At 41.9% G+C, this 12,806-nt stretch overlaps 1 long non-coding RNA gene across 2 annotated transcripts in view; it reads left to right on the top strand.

Moving 5' to 3' along the window:
* LOC142742273 (uncharacterized) overlaps positions 1–12,806 on the top strand; it is a 150,773-nt gene that overhangs the window by 61,389 nt on the left and 76,578 nt on the right. For both annotated transcript variants that reach the window (XR_012881335.1, XR_012881336.1), the window contains one exon: positions 12,504–12,702. This is a non-coding gene — a long non-coding RNA (uncharacterized LOC142742273). The remainder of the gene's footprint in view (positions 1–12,503; positions 12,703–12,806) is intronic.

Below are 12,806 nucleotides of genomic sequence, written 5' to 3'. Positions count from 1 at the left end.
AATCTGGTGACAGAGCCTCTTTAAGCTCTTCACGCGCTGCGCCGCACCTGTACGTCCTGCAGAGGGCTTGCTTCCCGCACCAGGATGTACAGCTGCGGAGCGGTTCCCGGCACACACTGTCCTAACGCACAGTGTCCGGGAACCGGGAGGTCAGCTGTCCCCGGCAGCTGACACTCCAGTCTTGCCGGTCAGTGGACCACCGCCGCTGATTGCTGCATTTAAGGAGTTTGAAGCACATCGGCAGCCCCCACTAAGTGATTGTGGGAGCTGCCGATGCTTGTCGGGGAAAACGGAGGCCATGTACAGAAGCCTCGGAGGAGCAGCCTCCGTCCGGTCCTCCTAGGCTTCCTGTCAGTGTGACTGTCACGTCACAATGACAGTTAGAATACATTACACTACGTAGGTAGGTGTAATGTACTCTAGCAGCGATCAAAGCTGCAAGTCTAAATGTTCTCTAGTGGGACAAGTAAAAAAAAGTAATAAAAATGTTTTAAAAAAAGTGTAAAAATAAAAGTTATAAGTTATATAAACAAAAAATGCTTTATTTCCTATAATAAAACTTTCATTACACCGCGTTCCAAATTATTATGCAGATGTTATTTTTCGCTGATTTTCCTAAATGGTCGATGCAAATGACAGTCAGTATAATCTTCAAGCCACCAACCGTTGGAGTATAATGGGAATTTTATTGAACAAATCTCCTAATGACAAGTTTTTTTTAGAAGTAAAAAACTCAAAATGCACTGTTTCAAATTATTCTGCACAACAGAGATCAAAAATTTTTAAAGTTTGTAAAGAGAACTAAGATGGTAATTTGTTGAATTTGCAGCATCAGGAGGTCATATTTACAGAAATCAAAAGCTCTTTCAATAAAAAAAAAACGTAACAGGCCAAGTTACATGTTAACATAGGACCCCTTTTTTGATATCACCTTTACAATTCTTGCATCCATTGAACTTGTGAGTATTTGGACAGTTTCTGCTTGAATATCTTTGCAGAATGTCAGAATAGCCTCCCAGAGCTTCTGTTTTGATGTGAACTGCCTCCCACCCTCATAGATCTTTTGCTTGAGGATGCTCCAAAGGTTCTCAATAGGGTTGAGGTCAGGGGAACATGGGGGCCACACCATGAGTTTCTCTCCTTTTATGCCCATAGCAGCCAATGACACAGAGGTATTCTTTGCAGCATGAGATGGTGCATTGTCATGCATGAAGATAATTTTGCTACGGAAGGCACGGTTCTTCTTTTTGTACCACGGAAGAAAGTGGTCTGTCATAAACTCTACGTACTTTGCAGAGGTCATTTTCACACCGTCAGGGACCCTAAAGGGGCCTACCAGCTCTCTCCCCATGATTTCAGCCCAAAGCATGACTCCGCCACCTCCTTTCTGACGTTGCAGCCTTGTTGGGACATGGTGGCCATTCACCAACCATCCACTACTCCATCCATCTGCACCATCCAGGGTTGCACGGCACTCATCAGTAAACAACACGGTTTGAAAATTAGTCTTCATGTATTTCTGAGCGCTCTGCAACCGTTCTGCTTGTGAGCATTGTTTAGGGGTGGCCGAATAATAGCTTTATGCACACTTGCAAACCTCTGGAGGATCCTACATCTTGGGGTTCGCGGGACTCCAGAGGCACCAGCGGCTTCAAATACCTGTTTTCTGCTTTGCAATGGCATTTTAGCAGCTGCTCTCCTAATCCTATTAATTTGTCTGGCAGAAACCTTCCTCATTATGCCTTTATCTGAACGAACCCGTCTGTGCTCTGAATCAGCCACAAATCTTTTCACAGTACGATGATCACGCTTAAGTTTTCTTGAAATAGCCAATGTTTTCATACCTTTTCCAAGGTATTGCACTATTTCACGCTTATCGGCAGCAGAGAGATCCTTTTTTTTTCCCATATTGCTTGAAACCTGTGGCCTGCTTAATAATGTGGAACGTCCTTCTTAAGTAGTTTTCCTTTGATTGGGCACACCTGGCAAACTAATTATCACAGGTGTCTGAGATTGATTACAATGATCAAAGAGCCCTAAGACACAATACCATCCATGAGTTTAATTGAAAAACTAATAATTAAACGTTTATGACACTTAAATCCAATGTGCATAATAATTTGGAACACGGTGTATAGGGAAAAAATGAATACGTTAAAAAAAGTACACATATTTGGTATCGCCACGTTCGTAACGACCCAAACTATAAAACTATAATGTTATTTATCCCGCACGATGAACACCCCAAAAAAAATCTAAAAATCGCTATTTTTTGGTCACCACCCCTCTCAAAATAGAGAATAAAAAGTGATCAAAAAAGTTGCATGTAGCCGAAAATAGTACCAATAAAAACTACAACCCGTCCCGCAATAAACAGGCCCTTACACAGCTTTTTTGACTAAAAAATAAAAAAGTTATGGCTCTCAGAATATGGTGACACAGAAAATTAATTATTTTATAAAAAATAGTGATTTTATTGCACAAACGCTGCAAAACATAAAAAAACTATATACATATGATATCGCCGTAATCGTACCGACCCGCAGAATAAAGTAAAATGTCATTTATAGCACACGGTGAACGCCGCAAAAAATAAACTAAAAAACATTGTCAGAATTGCTAGTTTTTGGTCACCCAGCTTGCAAAAAAATTGCATGTACCCCAAAATGGTACCTATGAAAAGTACAGATTGTCCCGCAACAAATAAACCCTCACACAGCTCCGGTGGTGAAAAAATAAAAAGTTCTGGCTCTCAGAATATGGTGATGCAAAATGTGCAGTGTTCCAAAATAGGATAAGATCGGATGCCATTTATCAGTGGAACACTGGCCACATATCTGCGGATTATTATTTATTTACCGCATTATTATACCCTCTTATTATGCCCTGATGTACTCCACACAGATTACATATGCCCCCACATTATAAACTGAAATACCAGCAATACCCCAAACAGAACTATTACCAAGCAAAATCTGCGCTCCGAAACCAAAATGGCGTCCCTCCGTTCTGAGCCCTGCAGCGTGCCCAAACAGCAGTTTGTGCCCACATCCAATGATCGCTGGTTCAAGTCCCCTAAGGGGACTAATAAAATGTGTAGAAGAATTAGTTATTAGTAGTGAGAAAGAAAAAAGTTTAAAGTTAAAAAAAAATGTAAAAAAATAAACAAAATTGGTATCGCTACGTCCGTAAAAGGCCAAACTATTACAATATACCATTATTTAACTCACACGGTGAACACCGTAAAAAACTTAAATAATTGAACCCGCCAAAATCGCAGTTTTTTTTTTTGTCACCTTAGCTCTCAAAAAAAAATGTAATACGACTTTTTGATCACTTTTTATGTACCAAAAAATTGTACCAATGAAAATTTCAGCTCGTCCCGCAAAAAATTAGACCTCCCATTGCTCAATCAACCGAAAAATAAAAAAGTTACGGCTCTCAGAATGAGGTGAAACAAAACAATTTTTATTTTAACAAATAAATTTTTCTTTGTAAAATTAGTATAATATAAAAAAAAACGGTATCAATTTGGTATCACCGTAATTGTATTGAGCCACAGAATAAAGTAAAGTTTTCATTTTTACCGCACTGCGAAAGCTATAAAAACGAAAACCCCAAAAAATGGAATCAGATTTTTTTCCTATATCAGCCCGCAAATATTTTTTTTTCAGTTTCATAGGTCATTTTATGGCACTTTAAATGGTGTCAATAGAAACTAAAATTCCTCCCACAAGAAATAAGCCCTCACACCACTCTATTGACGGAAAAAGAAAAAAGTTATAGCTCTTGGAAGGCGGGGAGTGAAAAACAAAAATAAGAAAGCAAAAAATGGATCAGTCCTGAAAGGGTTAATTCATTTCTAATGAAAAAAATTTATGACCCCTGTGGGGTATTTACGTACTCGGGAGAAATTGCTTTACAAAAATTGGTTATTTTTTTCTCCTTTATCCCTTTATCAACATTTTAGTGGAAAACAAGTATGATATTCATTTTCGTGGCCTAATTCTAATAAATTCTGCAAAAGACCCGTAGGGTCTAAATGCTAACTATACCCCTAGAAAAATTCCTTGAGATGTGTTTCCAAAATGGGGTAACTTGGGGGGTTTCCACTGTTTTGGTTCCTCCAGGGCGTTGCAAACGCGACATGGCACCGAAAACCAATCCAGCAAAATCCGTGCTCCAAAATCCAAATGACTCTCCTTCCCTTCTGACCTCTGCCATGGGTCCAATCAGCAGTTTATTACCACATATGGGGTATTGCCGTAATCAGGAGAAAATGCTTTACAAATATTGTGGTTCTTTTTTTCCTTTATTCCTTGTAAAAATTGTACATTTCTATGCTTTTTCAGAAAAAAAGTCAATTTTAATTTTCACGGCCTAATTCCACTAAATTCTGCAAAAAACCTGTGTGCTAACTAAACCTCTAGATAAATTCCTTGAGCAGTGTAGTTTTCAAAATGGGGTAACTTTTGGGGTATTTCAAATGCGAAATGGCACCGAAAACCAATCCAGCAAAATCTGTGCTCCAAAATCCAAATGGCGCTCCTTCCCTTCTGAGCATTGCTGTGGGTCCAATCAGCAGTTTATTACCACATATGGGGTATTACCCTAATCGGGAGACATTGCTTTACAAAGGTTGGGGTGCATTTTCTTCATTATTCCTTGTAAATATTAAAAATTTCTATGTTTTTTCAGAAAAAAAAGTAGATTTTTATTTTTACAGACTAATTCCAATATATTTAGCGAAAAACATGTGTGGTCAAAATGCTAACGATACCCCTAGATACATTCCTTGAGGGGTGTAGTTTCCAAAATGGGGTAACTTTTGGGGTGTTTCCACTGTTTTGGCACCACAAGACCTCTTCAAACCTGACAAGGTGCCTAAAATATATTCTAAAAAATAGGAGGCCCAAAATCCACTGGGTGCTCCTTTGTTTCTGAGGCCTGTGTTTCAGGCCATTAGTACACTAGGGCCACGTGTGGGATATTTCTAAAAACTGCAGAATCTGGGCAATAAAATATTGAGTTGCATTTCTCGGGTAAAACCTTTTGTGTTACAAAATTTTTTTTTATTAGAAATTAATTTCGACAAAAAAAAATAAAAAATTTAAAATGTCACCTCTACATTGCTTTAATTCCTGTGAAACGCCTAAAGGGTTAAAACACTTTGTGAATGCTGATTCGAATACCTTGAGGGGTGCAGTTTTCAAAATGAGGTGACTTCTGGGGATTTTCTAATATATAAGGCCCTCAAAGCCACTTCAGAACTGAACTGGTCCCTGAAAAAATGGTGTTTTGAAATTTTCTTTAAAATATGAGAAATTGCTGCTAAAGTTCTAAGCCTTGTAACGTCCTAGAAAAAAAAAGAACGTTCAAAAAACGATGCAAACATAAATTAGACATATGGGAAATAACTAGTAACTATTTTGTGTGGTATTACTATTTGTTTTACAAGCAGATATGTTTCAATTTAGAAAAATGCTAATTTTTGCACATTTTTGCAAAATTTTGGTATTTTTCAGAAATAAATAACGAAATTATCGACCAAATTTTTTCACTAACATAAAGTACAACATGTCACGAGAAAACAATCTCAGAATCGCTTGGATAGGTAAAAGCATGCATTTATTGCAACAAGATTAAAAATTGCCCAGTTTTGGAAAGAGGACATCTACCCATCACTTAAAGAGGCTCTGTCACCAGAATAAAAAGGCTCTATCTCCTACATCAGTTTATCGGCGCTGGAATGTAGTTACTAGCAATGTGTTTCTATTTTAAAAACGATAACAAAGTTATTGCGTTTAGAACATTTATGCAAATGAGGTCCTTAATGCCCAACTGGGCGTTTTTTAATTTTTAACCAAGTGGGCGTATGACAAAGAGGTGTATGACGCTGGCCAATCTGCATCATACACCTCTCTGCCTTACACCCAAGCTAGATTCACTGAGCAGCGTGATCTCGCGAGACCGCGCTGCGATGTCACTTCCGCACACAGGTCCTTCATCCCTGCGTATGAAGACAACATCTTTCGTCTCCCTCCAGGCATCTGCTACTACCGATCCGACGACTGGGACTTCTCATCGGCCTGTAGGGAGACGAAAGATGTTGTCTTCAGATGAAGTGACGTCACAGCGCGGTCTCGCGAGATCACGCTGCTCAGTGAATCTAGCTTGGGTGTAAGGCAGAGAGGTGTATGATGCGGATTGGCCAGCGTCATACCCCTCTTTGTCATACGCCCACTTGGTTGAAAATTAAAAAACGCCCAGTTGGGCATTAAGGACCTCATTTGCATAAATGTTCTAAACGCCATAACTTTGTTAAAAAACATCGTTTTTAAAATAAAAACACATTGCTAGTAAATACATTCCAGCGCCGATAAACTGATGTAGGAGATAGAGCCTTTTTATTCTGGTGACAGAGCCTCTTTAAGTTAATTATTCAGGGAAGTAATGATAACTGCTTGTTTGAATTGATGTATGCAAATGATTATAATAACAAACGTGCGTTTTTCTCCAACTGGAGTCTTTGGCTTGAAAATTAATTTAACAACCTCCCAAAAGACTTGTATGATCTTTGATTCCTAAGGTATTCCTACACTTTGTATGTTTTCTTCCGCACATTTATTGTTCAATGGTTTCGATATTGTACTGACTTATAACTCATACTTCCCTTACGTCCTGCAGTAGCACAATAATGGGGTATCTCTGCCCCTGTGAACTTTTAGGACAGATGGAATCTTTAATTTAATCAAACTAATCATCTGGAGTCTCCTCCCTACATAAGGACATCGAGCCCCTCCTACTTATCTGTCCTTTGGACTTGGACAAGATGGGTTTGCACTACTTGTTTGCATTGTGTTACTGTTTTCATGTTGTTATGCTGAACTTCTGACATTCTTGCGAGACGTACTAAGGGTGTTTTCACCCTATTCAGTCTGGAGACTGCTGCTGTAACCTGCTATTTAGGGTTTAGCTGTTGTTACAAAAATGCACCTTAAAGTGTAGCCAAACGTTTGACAAACTTCTGACATGTCTAGTGACATGTCAGAAGTTTGGATTGGTGGGGGACCGAGCACTGAGACACCCACCAATCTCTAGAACGAAGCAGCTGAAGTGCTCGTGTGAGCGCTCAGCCACTTCGTATCTGTTCGGCTTTTTACGGAAAGCCGATGTATCGGAGTACTGGCTCATAGACTTTCTATTGAGTCCGTACACCGATACATTTATTTCCGGAAATAGCCGAACAGACACAAAGCTATGATGGCAGAAGAGGAAACATCTTGAATATGGTCAATGTTTCCTTTGGAGGAGCTACATTTAAGCAGTGAGGGCCTTCTCCAAGATTTTATGGCTATTGCCAAAACCATCCTGGCTATTGTACCTGCTGAAGGGCCTACTCTGCTGAGCAGGGCCAGTGGCACAAATCATTACGAAGTCAATGGCCATTCTGAGCTGTATGTGCCTGCTCTCTTCAGATCGCAGAAGTTACACAGCTTAAGTACTCGCAAGTACCAGCGTGGGAGACTGGCTGGGAATCCATGGTGATGACCTATTAGGAAGTGCACAGCAACCTTTTTCACTCAAGCTGTTGTGGAACTGCAACTCCCAGCATTTCCTGACAGACAAAGTCAGGCTAGGCTGTAGGTGCCTGCTCTCGTCAGATCGGAGACGTTACTCAGCTTGAATCCTCGCATGTCCAGCGTGTGAGAGCTGGCTGGGAATCTGTACCTAGTTCCATTGACTTCTGGAAATCTCCAAGACTCACCAAAAATGGATTTGAACAGATCCAAGGTGATATAAATGCCAGGGTTACATGTGATGATGTCATCAATTTCACCTCTGACTACCTGGGTGATACTATCCCAACAGGTAAGTTTGTCAGACAGGACTATGGGAGTCAATAGACTCTGAGTGTCCGAGCTGACTAAGGGTTTAGAGACCTTCTCTGACAAGAAGGGAGAACCATTACCGCAGTGAGTCCAAGTAGTTCAACGTGAAACTTTCTCTGACATCACAGAAGTCAATACCGAGGCGGAACAAGGTTCCCTAGAAGGGGATTAAGAGGTTCCATAGCCCTTAATAAAGTTAATCAGGATGACCGAGCAGTCTAGGGCTCTGCGTTAAGCTGCATTTCACCCTGGAGGCGGTGTTTCTGAGAGGAACTGGAGTGTATTCTCCTGCAATTCTCCCCCCTAAGCCTTTTGGGACAAATGAAGGAAAGGTATCGACCTCCTATTCTTCAGAAAGAAGAAAAGTCAAATAGGAGACAATTACATCCATGGAAATGAGATGTCATGGCCCCCCCTAGTCTTGAAGGATTCAGACCTTCATATAGATATTTTCTGAGAGGCAGAAAAAATGGCAAAGAATAGCTGTGTAGATATGAGTCAGTGTCAAGCTCCCTGCAATTCACAGCTCTTTTCTTCAAGATCTCTTCGGTTCCTCACACCTTTTCTAAAGTGGTGACCGCTATAGCTGTCTGTAGGAACACAGGGGATACCTGTGGTTGTTCAATATCTGGACGATTCATTTGATGCTCCATCTTCAAACTACTGTCCAGCAATCCCAACGCTGTTGGTTAATAAATTGGGAAGGTCAGACATTGGTCCAGCAAGATCAAGGACGTTCGTAGGCTTTGTCATAAATTCCCAGGAGATATTCTCCCTCTGCCTGCTTGGCAGGAAAGAATATTTGCAGCGGAGGGTCTTATGTTCATGTCAGCAGCTGCAGAGGCAGTTCTTAGGGCACTGGCAACCCCTCCAGAAAGATATCCAGAACCGAAAGGTAATACAACCTGGAGTGGTTGAACAATAGGTGCATCCTATCATTCCAAATTCATGAATCCATCAGATGTGGAAACATCTTAGGGACGTGAGATGCCTGGTCCAGGGTTTTGGATCTTGTTGATTACAGATGCATTTCAACTAGATTGGGAATACTCCTAGAGTGGTATACAGACCGGGCCTCAAAGAGTCCCCTCTAGATGCCCTTGATCCTAAAGGAACTCAAAGCTCAGGTGAAGACAGTCCGTGTAAGGTCAGACACTATAACATCAGGCAGGGGGGTACCCGATCAGAAGCCCTTCTCAGGAAGGTGGGAAAGATCTTGATATGGACAGAGTTGAACCTACCAATCCTCTGCTGTATATATACAAGGCTCTGACTGAGTCAAGGGCTAACACTCCGGGAGTAATATCTCTGAATCTAGAGATCTTCAAGCAGATCACCAGGATGTGGGAAGTGCCAGAGATCAATCTCATGGCCAACAGGTTCAGCGCCAAGGTGGAAACATTCTCTCCCTTTGTCAGGGTGACAATCCCTTGGAAGTGGATGCCCTGTCTATCCCTAGAAGGTTCAGGCTGGCCTACGTTTTCCCTCCGATTTCCTTGATACCCAGTGATTAGATGAAAATAAGGCAAGACCAGGACACGGTAAAAGCAATAAGGCAAGACCAGGCCACGGTAAAAGCCATCATACTGTTCATGGCCACAGAGGTCATGGTATTCCCACCTCATTTAGATGAGTCGAGGGTGTTACTGGAGACTTCCCCAGTGCAGAACTTGGTGTCATAGCACTCAAACTCTGCCAGGACCAGAAGAGTCTTAACCTGACAGCTTGGAGGTTGACCAGCCTCTTTAGAAGCTAAAGGGCTCTCCATGAAGACCTGCCCACAGTCCAGTTCTGGAACTACCAAGAAGACTTACACAATGGGCAAATTTATTGTTTTCAGCTTCCTATTCCACTCAGGGAATGGATAGTGGCCCGTGCTTTAACAACATCCTACACTTCCAACAGGAAGGATTCGAGAGAGGACTGAGTATATTGACCTGAAAGGTCCAAGATTTAGTCCAGGTCCACATTTGGGTAAGATCCTTGTCACAAGAGCCCTTGGTGAAAAGGTTCCTGAAACCATCTGCTAAATTAGACCTGTTTTCCCCAGACCTATTGCAAAATGAGATTTTGCGTTACTCCTAATAGGTTTATGATCAACTACCTCTGAACCTCTGGAAGAGGTCCCACATAATTACCTATTCTAAGAGATTATTTACTTCTGGTCATAATCGAAGGCGTACATAGGTTTGTGGAGAGCCCCGTGTAGGGGGTGGGGTGTGTAGGACCCCATACTCTCCAGTATTTTACCATGGCACACTACGTTGTGTCATTCCATCAGTGCACCAGTAAGGCCTCGTGCACACTTACATCACCATTTTCACGGCCGCTTTTGACGGGTCCGTGAACCCGTTTTAGCAGCTGTGTGGTTTCCGTGTGCACTCCATGTTTCCGTTTCCGTGCGCCGAGCATGGTACTGTCCAGGGTGCTGAAAGAGTTAATGGGCTGCACTGATCGGCGGTAACTCTTTCAGCAACCTTGACACTACCATGCTCGGCGCACGGAAAATACAATTTTAATGTAATAAAAAAAAAAATAAGTTCATACTTACATTCCTCCTGTCCGGCCTCCAGCGATGACGTTTCATCCATGTCAGCCTGTGATTGGCTGCAGCGGCGGTCACGCACGTCAGGATGACGTCAGAAGGCCGGCCTCCAGGGATGACGCTTCATCCCATGTGACCGCCTCTGCAGCCAATCACAGGCTGCAGCGGCCTCTGCAGCCAATCACAGGCTGCCGCGTGAGAAAAGAAGGTCGGACTGGAGGAAGAAGAGGGACTCATCACCAAGTCAACGACCGGGTACGTATGAAATGCTTTTTATTTTATTTTTAATCAGCAGCCTCTTTTCTCTATCAGTGATTGATAGAGTCAAGTGGCTGCCGATTAGTGTAATATTTTTGTAATGTTTTCCTGCCCACCCGGCGGTTGCTAGGCAACAGCTCCGTCACACACGGACGGCACACGGATGCCTTCCGTGTGCCTTCAGTTTTTTTTACGGCCCCATTGACTTGCATGGGCCTCACGGTCACGGATTCTCGGACCAAAGTAGGACATGCTCTACTTTGGAACGGAACGGAGCAGCGGACCGTCAAAAAAACTGAAGTGTGCATGGCCCCATTGAAATAAATGGGTTCAGGGTGCTATCAGTGACAAAAATGGATAGCACCCTGAAGAAAAAAACTGAAGTGGGCATGGGGCCTAACAGTGAGCCGCTGTCTCGGTCCCTCAATTGTATTATACTGGGCTCCTGTGCATCTGCACAGATTGCACATGATGGGTGTCCGCCCTTAATCAGAACTTCTGTCAGAACAGGGGAACTTCAAGCCTTGTCATCAGTGGATTCATACATCAGATTCCTCCAGGACATGGTCTTGCTGAAGCTACTTCCAGACTTCACTCCAAAGTTCTTCATTTTGTAACCTAAAATCAGGTCAACTCCCTTCCTGTGTTCTGGCATGTCTCTTCCTCTCATCAGCAACATAATCCCCATTCCTAGATCTCTGCTGTTGTCTTGAGATCTAGTTGGCTTGGAGTAAGAGATTAGGAAGGTTGAGAATTTATTGTTCCCAGAAAGAAACAAAGACTTAAAAATCCACTAAACCTACCCTGGGTAGATGAAGTGTAGAGGCCAGTAGTCTGGTTTACAGTAGATCTCCGATTCACCTAATTTAGTCTAAAAAAACCCTACTAGAGCAGTGGACACCTCTTGGGCTGAATAAAGATTGATCCCGCTGGATCAGATTTACTGTGCAGCTTGGAGCTCGCACTTAATATTTATCAACCATTATGGGCTGAATTTTAGTTCTCCGAAGAGACGGCTCTTGAGCAGTCAATCTTGGGTTCCACCAGTCAAGAGGGCCCTCCCTATGGGGTTACTTCTTGCTCAATCCCCATTATTGTGCTGCTGCAGGACGTAAGGGAAGAGTATATTTCTAACGTTAATCTGTTTTCTCTAAGTCCTAGCAGCAGCACAAGCTTCCCGCCCTAACTAAGGCTACTACTTTATAAAAAACACACGGCTGGAGGGGCTGGATGTCCTTATTATGTAGGGAGGAGACTCAGTTTTATTAAATTAAAGATTCCATCTGTCCTACTAGTTCACAGGGGCAGATACCCCATTATTGTGCTGCTGCTAGGACTAAGGGAAAACAGATTAACGGTAGAAATCTACTCTTTGTATATTTTCACACTGTGATTGCATATTTTTATTTTTTATAAAAATCAATGTTCAATAAAAAAAAAAAAAGATGCATTTTGACAAATTGCAGAATTCTCCTGCCATTTCTTTTGAGAGAGGGGGGGGGGGGGGGGGGGGGGGAGTGCCAAACACTATGACACAACAAAATGATGCCTGAAGTGATCCATATTGTTAAAAAAAAAAAGTAAGTGGGGTCCATTCTAGGCATCTCCCTATGCTGGTTCACATGATGAAGCAGCTCCATCTCTGGACAAAAAAGCCAAAACATATTCACCCAAACTCTATACCCAATACCAATACATATGTATCTTGTAAAATTATAGGTTGCCCTCATTGAGTCCTTACAAACTAAATATTTCAGGTTTTTTTAAAAGATATATTTACCGTAACTTAGTGTTGTTTTGTACCCTAGGGATTTTCAAGGAATTATAAATCTTCTCATTTGGGTATACATTAGAAAAATAATAGTGACATTATTGATGTGGTCAACGATTGGTCCTTATGGTCACCTGCTGTTACTGTGAATGACATGTCAGCGTGCACAGAGAAACAACAGGAGTGGCGGGGGATGCACAAGATTGACGAAGAAGAACCGGAACGGAATTGGTAAGGTAAGTACATGGAACAGTTTGTCATTTTTCCATTTTGAGGCAAATGCAGAGAGATTGAAATATGCGATAAGCCCTTTAAAGCCCTTAGAGGACCACTAAACTTA

Source organism: Rhinoderma darwinii, chromosome 2 (assembly GCF_050947455.1).
Source record: "Rhinoderma darwinii isolate aRhiDar2 chromosome 2, aRhiDar2.hap1, whole genome shotgun sequence".
In the NCBI taxonomy this organism is placed as follows: Eukaryota; Metazoa; Chordata; class Amphibia; order Anura; family Rhinodermatidae; genus Rhinoderma; species Rhinoderma darwinii.
The sequence above is the reverse complement of the archived record's forward strand: the minus strand, read 5'-3'. Positions and strand labels throughout refer to the sequence as shown.